We start from the raw sequence: 10,563 nt of genomic DNA, 5'->3' as shown, positions 1-10,563 counted from the left end.
GGGCAATATTTTTTCTGAAACTTCCTGTCACCTTAGAATTTTCAATCCAGATTTTCTGTAATACTCCCCTGGCTTGTACACAATATTATGCTATAATTACAAGAAATATATTATTGAGTTTTTTTGCTAATGCCAGTAACAAATAGATCAGTGTTTTTTATCTGCCACATGCAAAAAATTTGTAAGTCCCTTTTAGAACCTGACAGTGACTCTGAGCTTAAAGTGTAATATACTAAACGGTTTTCTAGAACAGGGTAATATCATTAAAAAATAGCACAAATATTTAAAGAACTATGACAGGCAAAATTTTTTGAAAACCTATCCTCTTAAAAACCCTATGAAAGAGAGTCTCAGCTGAAACATCCTTTTTTGTGTCTAAAGTAGCAGCATGGCAACATATATTTATTGCTGATTCAAATCAAACTGTGTTTATTTTAAAGCATGCCAGATACATGTCATTTAAAGCTAATGGCTAGTTCTCAAAGCTTAATTGCCTGTGTGATTTTGTAGAGAAGAAATATCAAGTGATTTCATGTATTACTAGTTTAACAAAAAATGAAATTCAATTAAAATTAATCATGAATACCGGTGGGTGAAACACTGTTAGATACACCTTATGACATTTTTCAATTATGAGTATATATCAATTTTTAATAGGTAACTGTGAAGAACAGTTCATCAATTTTCTAACTACGTTATATTTCCACTTCCACTATATGACCTGATGTCTTCTGATTTGTGAATGAGATGGCAGTCACCACTGACTGTTTCTTCTTCCAGTATGGACAAATTGGTCCATTCTCTGCAACCTCTATCTTATCCCTGGCAAGGTTCCTCAATAAGGTGCTTCTCTTTGTCAAAGTGGATAGCATACCTTGAAACCAAACTTTCTACCATACTCTCCATAGAAATTTTTATAGATGCAATACAGATAACATGTGCTATTAGTTTAACTCCTTCATGAAGACAAAAATCATAGTTGAAAAAATTTCATCAGTTTCATGCTTTAATTCCCACATCTGGAATGGCTTTGATTGAATCTGTAAGTTTTCTTGTTTGTTTAAAAATCTTCCATCATTTCAATGCCCAGCTACAACTGCTTCCTCATTTTTAACCTGAATTGCCAAAGATTTCAAATCTGTCACAAATTTTCTGTTAGATTGTTATAAAATTTCCTAGAAAAATCAGCCAAGACTCAATTCATTGAGTCTGTTGCAAGAATCAGTTGCTGCAGATTTCTTCTTCCCAATCTCATTTGAGCTTCTTGTTTTCCATCATGTATTTTCCATTGGATAATAAATAACTAGCCCAATAGCATAATTCTGGGTTTTTGTTTTCAGTGACATCCTACTGATAGTATCTGTCAATGCATTCAGAATTATCAGCTGTTAATTGAGCTGTTGTATCCAATTACTTCTCAATGCCCATCGTAGAATCATATCTTTCATGTAGAAAAATGTTCACTTTTTGATGTACATTTAATCATCTAAACCTGACAAATACAGACAAAAGTTTTTGTTCACTGTACTCCTCATCAGCTTTTGTGCATCTGATGCTTTTTCTCTTTCTTTCTTTGTGATTATTCTGCTAAGACATTCAACAATTAACTGCCTTGTAGTCTAGTCTCAAATTGATAAAGACAAAACTAATGCTGTTTGCCATCTGGTTGGTTGAAAATTGTGAAGATATCTCATGGTTTGCTCCAACATTTCACACACTTCAACCAACAATTCATAATTATCTTAAACAGTTAAACTTTTTATATATTTGACTGCAAGTTGACTGTAGACTTACCAGCCACTTGAAGGACTCATATTTTCAGACATTTTCATCAACAATTTCACCTCTGTGAAGTGTATCCCAAGTGCTTAGTCTCTGTGATGTTCTGGAACTTTAATTGAAAAGTAATATCCATTATAGCTTCCACCTTTCAACTAAGAACTCTTTATCTTGAACCTTTTAATCTGATTTAGAATACTTTGCACAATTCTCTGATCTCTGTGACCCTTAACAACAGGCTAATCCGTGTAGACCAAGAAAATCAGATTGTCAGGATCTGGAATAACAGTTACAGCTTGAACATCCACTATCCAGATGGAGAAAACTTGTTATTGTGCTGAAAAATTTGACCATTTTGATATGGACTTGATCTGCAACGTAGGAAAAGTATTGTCTGGAAAAATGCCATGATTGGTTCAAATCCCCATGTCAAGTCCATTTGTGACTGCTTTCAAGGCCTCTTTTTCAAAGGATTTGAGACTTTGCCATTTAGTATTGTAGCAGAGGCTTTCAATTTGGATGCTTGGAGGAAGAAAGAGAATGAAAGGAAAGCATTCATAACCAGGAATATATAGAGGAAGGGAAGAGAATTGCTTTTTGGGAGTTTACTTGAGGTTGCAAAAGCTATTAGGGATATTTTCATTCTTCTCAAATTGAATACCATTATCTGAAGAGTAATGACATTTTCCAGAAGTACTAGTTCGTTTATATGGAGAACAAAGTGTACAATAAAAACAACCATCTTCACTCAATTATTCAAGTTCAGAGAAATGATGCAGTAAATCATTTACTGACGTACAAATGATGAGCAATTTAGTTAATTCATTCTTTGGGCTTCATCTTCTGGTTTGGCTATCTGTGGAAGAACTTTTTTTCAATCTTTAATTTAAGCTCATCAAATATCTTCTTTAAGGTACCTGTTAGCATAAGTAACACTTTATCCAAATCTCTCTAAGTCAAGGATTTCACTTGAAACTGGGTAAGTTGGAATGTCCTACAAGATTTGTTTAGTTGAAGGAAACTTCCTTGGTAAAATATAAAATAAACTTTTCGTGGCCCCATACTTTACACATACAAAAAAATCTATATTTTTTACTGTAAGGATGAATTGTAGTAGTCACACATAGGCAAATGTCCTGTGCATCATTCATAAAATATATTTCAATATAATATTTCTTTAACCCAATGTGAATAAGGTCAGTGGATTTGAACGACTCCATAAGGCAAAAGTGATGTTAGCTATAATTCAGAATTTATTAAATATAGCTTTATTAAATGTGCAAGCTTTTAGTCAACAATACAAGTCTGTTGTACACAAAAAATCAAATGTTTCAATATAGTATTTTTACTAGAAATATGTATGTGAATCAGTGAAATCAGTCGGACTCAGAAGCTGAAAAGGCAGATGAAAGTATTGATTTTGCTGTAGAAAAATATGGATCTAAGATGACAAATATGCTAGTAAGTTTACTCACTAATGGTACCATAGTAACAGTAAAAATATTGCCCTGAAAGAGGATATCTGAAACTAGTACCGATGGTAACAGAAGCATTCAAGGTAGGTGATGTTAAGTAACTCAGAGTGTGGTCTTTATATTGTACATAAAAATCTATTGGGGATCTTGCAAATGATCTAGCTGCAAGTACAGGTTTGGATGTTACCTTCAAAATAGTAGGATATCACATTAGCATGAACTGACCACAAAGAATATGTAGCTGCTGAAAGGCCACTGCTTAGGAAATGTAGCAAAGCCAAAAGACTGAAATTAGCATCACACTTTAAACAAAGAGACGAGAAAAGCTTGAGAAAGGCATTCTGTACACGTGAATCCAAGTTCAAACTGTAAACGATGGTTTATTTGAAGGCAGAGAGAAGAAAATTATCATGTCAATGTAAAACATTTACTAGGGAACCAATACATCTAAGCTAGCAGTGTTGAAGATCTACATGAAGATAATGGCACCGTTACTGCTGACAAATAAAAGCATATTCTTAGCCATCATTTCATTCCCTTGAAAACAAGACCTGTTAGGTGGGGGTTCATCTTTCAGCACAACAGTGATCCCAAACATGCAGCAATTGTGATGAACAAACCCTGGAAGGAAAGACAGGCAGGTGGTACGTTCACAACCTGTCGTTAAATCCCCGTGGAAACTGGGAAAGTCGGATAGAAACCAAACACCTCTGCTGAGTTGTGGAGAAATAATACAGTATTTCATAGTCTTACATTAATAAACTTTAAAAACAAGGTGTACTGTTCTATTTAAAGCAGGCACAAAATACTGGTTCATGGTGTAGTCTATTTGCTTTTCTGTTGTATTATCTGTAATAATGTATTGTACTAATTATAACTTGACCATTTGGTTGTAATTATGCATCGTTTGTGACTCTTGTATATGAATCACCGCACATTCCCATACTTATTTCCAATACTGTATACATTGAAGTACATATATATATGTAAACTCTGTCATCTGGTTATTTGATTTTATAACCTAGTGTTCTAACCTTTCTCTGCTATCAAACAAAAGAATTGTGTAGGAGGTATCTAAATTATTGCCCTAGTTTCACAGACAAACTGTACTATATGTAGTTACCAGAACATTTTTATATTTTCCCACAAATAATTTACAGTTATTAACATTTTCAATGAGTAATAAGCACATTTCAGTATAGGTTATATAGCACACATATCAAGGGTAATGTAGTTAAACATGTAACCAGCATATTTCAGTATGGGTTATATAGCATACATGTCAAGAGTAACATGGTTAAAAACTACCAATGTGCAATCTCACAGTTCTTTGATAGCAGTTGACATGTGAGCACAAACGTAATGTCTTTGAATACTATTCAAAGGGAAAACGAAATATAGAGGCTATATCTGGGCAATAAGATGGCCTGGTCTTTCTCCAGGAATGCCTCTGCTTTCTCTTTCCCATTTAAATTAAGACATTCAATATGTTAAAGAGTCCTCTTTGTTACATAGGATGGCAAAGGACCTTGATATTAAAGTTCTACCCCTCTAGTCAATAACGGTTTTCTTTTTTTTCTGGAATGTCAAGATTCTTCAACATTTCATGTTTAGTAGTTATATATCTGAACTCTGTCAACAAACATAGCCAAACCTACCTAGTCTTTTGATAACATTGGCAACTGAAAGATCTGGATATGCAGATAATTTTAACATCATGCTAAGGTCATTTAAAGGTGCAGTCAGTCAGTTTGGAGTGTTCTCGAAAGAGAAATATTTTGATAGCATATATGGCTTTAGCATCCAATGTGCTCCGGAAACTCTGAATGTCTCTTCAGAGGGAGCCTTCCCTCCTATAAACACAAGTGAAAGTTTCAAGAGTTCTTTGTAATCATCTCTGGGATATGATTTCATTTTTAACATCTTATTCAAGTAAAGCATTACTTTGTCCCTTTCCTATTTCATTGTGCTGATGAAGAGAAGGTGAATATCTTTGTCATCAGCAGCCCTGAACTGAGATTTGTCAAGTGATGCCCATTGTGTTTGGAATCTCTTAAACAGACTGGTTTTTGGTCCGCTCAATGGACCAATAGTCCTGGCAAATACCACTGGAAGCATAATTTCAAATATATGGTGTCGGCAGTCAATCCAAACAAGATTTCTTAAAATAACTTGTTCAATCAAGATGCAAGCAAAGCACCCTTAGCCTAGTGTTTGATGCATTGTATTGAAACAGATTCCTCAAGAGACATCTTACAGCTTCCACTCTTGAAGGACACAAACATCTGCTTGCTGCTTCTCTGTGCTATGGGTGATTCTTGGCACTCCCAGGAGCTTCTCTTCTCCAGCTCCAGTCACAACAATAGCCATCTCATGGACTTTCTCTGTCCCTTGAATGATGTCAGGAAGAAGCTTTACGTCCCAATGAAGTACAAGGGAAGGATATGGGGAGAAAGGTTCCTGATGTCTTTTGGTAATCTCTTCCAGATTCATACAGTCTGAGTGACTGAACAGCAGCACTGAGGGCGAATGTGACCTTTCTGTCCATCAGGTTCACACGATATAAGGATATATGAGACAAGGACTTTGGGTGCCAGAAGTGTTGGGTGGCTTGAATGCTAAGTTTTTTTCATCTGTTGTGTCAGCTGGATCAAACAGGACCAATTGATTCAATCAAAGTTTGTGCTGAAGCATCCTGTTGTAATGGTTTTTCTACCCATGTTTTTTCTTTCAAGTCCCGTTTCTGCTTCCTAGACTATCTCTGAGTGAGGAGCTTGCCAACACATCTGAGGCTTAAAATGCTATGTCTTCTTTTTGCAGGGCTAGGAATTGTTTATCTTCTTCATTCTTCCTTTGTGTGAGAAATGTCAAATAACTCATTTAAATCTCTGCAAAAGATGCCCTCCTTCATGTGGTAGGTTTTTTGGCTTGTTCTTGCTCTCTTTCAGGACTATGTACTCTGCCATCAACTTTTCTAGCTTTAACACGACATAGTTGCAAGTTCTTGTCAATATCCTAGCTTTTTGCCAACAAACAAAAGCTGCTTCCACAGCCAGACGACAGCTTTCTCGGATAGTCTTCTTCTCTTCTACATGGTGAAAGAGACACTTTAAAATGACTTCCTTCAAAGGAAGTCTCAAGCACATATGATCAGGAGTAAGTTTCCCCACTAACCAAACATCGTCTTCATAGTAGCCATAACCTAAGGACATAAACAAAGGTAGAAATTGAAAGAGGTATTACTCTTTGCTCTGACTGCATATTATTATGGCTTTATGCTGGTTAAATAAGGCCTTAACCCTGTGCTCATGGATATTCTTAAAATTGATTCAGAGATATGCCAAATGTTAATTCAAAAATAACTTTAATTTATGATTAATATAATTGATGAACCATGTCCAGTTATAGGATTCTAAACAACAATTACTTATAATATATTTCTTTGCTAACAGTACAAATAGAACATATAAACACCATGCATAATTTTCTGAAATTAAGGTAAAAGAAAGAAGGACAAACCTTTCCAAAATAAGGTATATCTACACAGCTCGGTCGTCTGGAGAGAAATTAGTGTCATTCAAAGCATAAAAACTGTTAATCCTGAAAGCAAGAGTACAACGATTGAAAAACTGTGAAGTCATCTGGCATGTTGCTGAATTGCCGCCTCTTAAATCTAAAAACTGCATGGTACGTGACCTAGTTATATTGAATTATAAAATACTGGACATAATAATATAACAAACTTATGAGCTCATGCAACAGTATCATTGTTTGCCAACCAATAAAAAAAGGGCAATTAAAAAAATAAACTGGAGAAGTAAACTTGTAGCAGATTTCGTCTCACTTGCACTACCCTTAAATATTGATGTCTTTATTTCAGAATTCAGTGCGAGGTCTGTCTCCATATAAGGAATAAAAAAATGCTCTCATATTTACCTTTTCATTTTTTACCATATATGCACGGACCAATCTAATACACAAGTAATAAAAGATGTGATTGTCCTTGAAACTAAAAACGTTGGGAAAATAATTTGTAGAAAAATAAGAACTGGCTGGATATACAGGAATTATATATACAGACACACACATACACTTTCATCTTTGAACTGTTCTCTAACTTGGCAGAAACTGTTGTGACCTTTGAAGAGGCTATCATAGTGAAATATTGGACATACTGATAACATTTTTTGGGGTTATTGGTTTTTGATATTTATTGTTGTAACATGTTTTAGTCCAAAAGATGCAGAAAGGCTTAATGTAAATAAAGATAAAACTGAATATGTACATGACACATTCGGCAGACGCCCACAGAAATCAGTTGTTACAGCCCGCAAGGGAATGACAATGAGTCCACTGGACTAAAAGGAAGGTACTGGTATTGAATTATTACAAGTACATGCAGAGTTACAGGTTTACTTGCATAATGTTTAAATATTTGAAGAATGATGAAATAGTTTTAGACAATGAGATAAGATTACTTTTCACACATCTGGTCATATCAGTTCACCACAATATTTACACTTGGTGTATAGAAATTCCACATTTTATCAAAGCTACATCAACAACAATCTGGGCTATAAACAAAACAGTTTTTTAGTGCTTGCAAGGTCAGTGACACCTATAAATTAATCTTGCATTGAGGGGAGGTTTACGAGTTGTAGACATTTTGTGGAACATATCCAACCACTTCAAGACTATTTAAGGTACGCCCCCCCAGTGGCACATATCAAACCACTTCAGGACTATTTAAGGTATGCCCTCCAGTGGCACATATCAAACCACTTCAGGACTATTTAAGGTATGCCCTCCAGTGGCACATATCAAACCACTTCAGGACTATTTAAGGTATGTCCCCCAGTGGCACATATCAAACCACTTCAGGACTATTTAAGGTACACTTTGTTCATGAATCTATATGGCAATAGTTCTGTTCTAAATAGGGAAGTAAAGTGTTAATAATTTCTTTTATGAACTCGTATTGTTTCTAAGTGAAACCTAGTTGTTTTTGTACTGTGTTATGAATAACTTAGCCACTGTGATAACTTTGACTTCTAAGCTTTTAATGTGGTGACAAACTACTCTGGGGGGGATAATTCAGCCTTAATTGTCAGCAGTATGAGAACTTGTAGGGTAAAATCTCTGCATTACACACAAAGTAATGAATCTCTACATAGAAATTTTACAGATTTATTATTAGTCAAGTATAAATTATATATATATCTAACTGTATATTTTGTTTTCTAAATCCAAAATTTACTCTGTATTTTTAGAAAAAGAGCTTTTAAAAACCTTTATTTTTGCAGTGGCCCACTGGGAGGCCTGTAATTATGTACCAAGGCACTGATTCAAATTTGTAGTAATCATATTAATATACTTTAATGAAAGATCTTCTTGTCGTAAAATCATTAATTTGTGAATTTTATTTGCATGTTGTTGTTTTTCAATGTCTAGTTCATTTAATTTCATTCTACATGTAATTTGTTCATTATTTTATTGATGCCAGTTATTAAAAACATTTTTACATTACACATTTACTGAGTATAGAACAAAGCTGTAATGTGGATGGACACAAATATTATGCAAGGTTTGTTGAATGTAACACTTAAAATCATCAGAAAATAAAATTTGAATTAAACCATGTATATACTTTTTATTTGATGCTCATTTCTGTATTTATTTTGTTGACAACTGGTAAGATATGTGATGTTTCTGTATGTCTGCAGAGGTCATGCTAGAAAAAATACTATATTAGTATGGCACGATTTGTGGCATTTATCACTTACACTAAGTGGTCCTCTAGTTTTTAATCCATGTTGCTAGTTTTGTTAAACTTCCAGAGTAGATGGTTGAAATGAGCTCTCTGGTTTTAATCCCTATTGCTAGTTTTGTTAACCTTCTAGAGTAGATGGTTGAGATGAGCTCTCTGGTTTTTAATCCCTATTGCTAGTTTTGTTAACCTTCTAGAGTTGATGGTTGAGATGAGCTCTCTGGTTTTTACTCCCTATAGCTAGTTTTGTTAACCTTCTAGAGTAGATGGTTGAGATGAGCTCTCTGTTTTTTAATCCCTATTGCTAGTTTTGTTAACCTTCTAGAGTAGATGGTTGAGATGAGCTCTCTGGTTTTTAATCCTTATTGCTAGTTTTGTTAACCTTGTAGAGTAGATGGTTGAAATGAGCTCTCTGGTTTATTAATCCCTATTGCTAGTTTTGTTAACCTTCTAGAGTAGGTGGTTGAGATGAGCGTTCTGGTTTTTATTTCATTTTTTCAGGTATTTTCATCTTTTATATTAAATGCTTTAGGTGAGAGTTCTCTGGGATGTAACCAGTATTCTTAAGTGTACACCTCCTGAGGCAAACTTGCTGGTTTTTACTCCATAATATTAATTCTGTTCAGCTTCCGTATTAGGTGGTTCATCTAAACTATTTGCTTTTAGCCCATAAAATCAGTTGTGTTAATTTTCTGGTGTGGGTGGTTTAGTTAAGTTCTGACTTTTTACTATCCAGTGCCTTCAACTTTTTGAACTTGTAGTTGACTTAATCTTGCTGATTTACAGATATTGTCAGGTGTGTTCATCTTGTAGTATTGGTGGTTCAGTTAAGCCCTCTTGAATTTAGCCCAAATTGACAGGAATTCTAGTACATCTGGCAATTAGGAAAATAGGATGAGTATTATAATGAAAAGATAAGTTTTTATTGAAGTGTTTGCTATGTTTTATATATAGTTGTCTTATATAAACTTACTGTATATTGCCATAGTAGCTATAAAAAGGGCATTCTGTATGAAAACTTGAGTGGAATGAACTAAATGATAGGATTTTTTTTGATACAGTTGCAATGTTTGAAAAGCATTTTCTCCAAAAGAAAAAATATTTTGAACATTATTCATCCGAACAGTTTTATTTTACTTTTAACATTACACTGACAAAAAAAAGTGCCATTTTGTTGATTGATTGATCAAGAAATTAGTGAGATGTTCTGCCTTATTTTTTAAATCTTACTATACCTTCACAAGTTAATTCACTGTATTTCACAGCACACACACACACACATCATAGATATGGTAAAAAGAAAAATTGGAATGCAAAATAAACATGGCAGAAAATATGTTTTTACACAGGAGAGGAAGAAACTTAATTTTTGACAGAGAGGAAGTTTTCATCTTCATCAACATATATTTTAATGTAAATTTTGAAGAATGTTTAATAATCTGATGATGATGATAATTTGGTTAGTGATCGATATTTTATATATAATGTGATATGAAATCAATATTTATAGATAGAAATTTTCAAATAAGAAATATCTTGTTT

At 34.1% G+C, this 10,563-nt stretch overlaps 1 long non-coding RNA gene across 1 annotated transcript; it reads left to right on the top strand.

The window, feature by feature from the left end:
- Positions 1 to 7,868: 7,868 nt before the first annotated feature.
- Positions 7,869 to 8,906, top strand: LOC111088980. Its single transcript, XR_002613369.1, has 2 exons — positions 7,869 to 8,099; positions 8,147 to 8,906. It is a non-coding gene; the product is annotated as an uncharacterized LOC111088980 (long non-coding RNA).
- The last annotated feature ends 1,657 nt before the right edge of the window (positions 8,907 to 10,563 follow it).

Source organism: Limulus polyphemus, unplaced genomic scaffold (assembly GCF_000517525.1).
Source record: "Limulus polyphemus unplaced genomic scaffold, Limulus_polyphemus-2.1.2 Scaffold4920, whole genome shotgun sequence".
Taxonomy (NCBI): Eukaryota; Metazoa; Arthropoda; class Merostomata; order Xiphosura; family Limulidae; genus Limulus; species Limulus polyphemus.
Note: the sequence above shows the minus strand (reverse complement) of the source record. Positions and strands in the feature narration are given on the sequence as shown.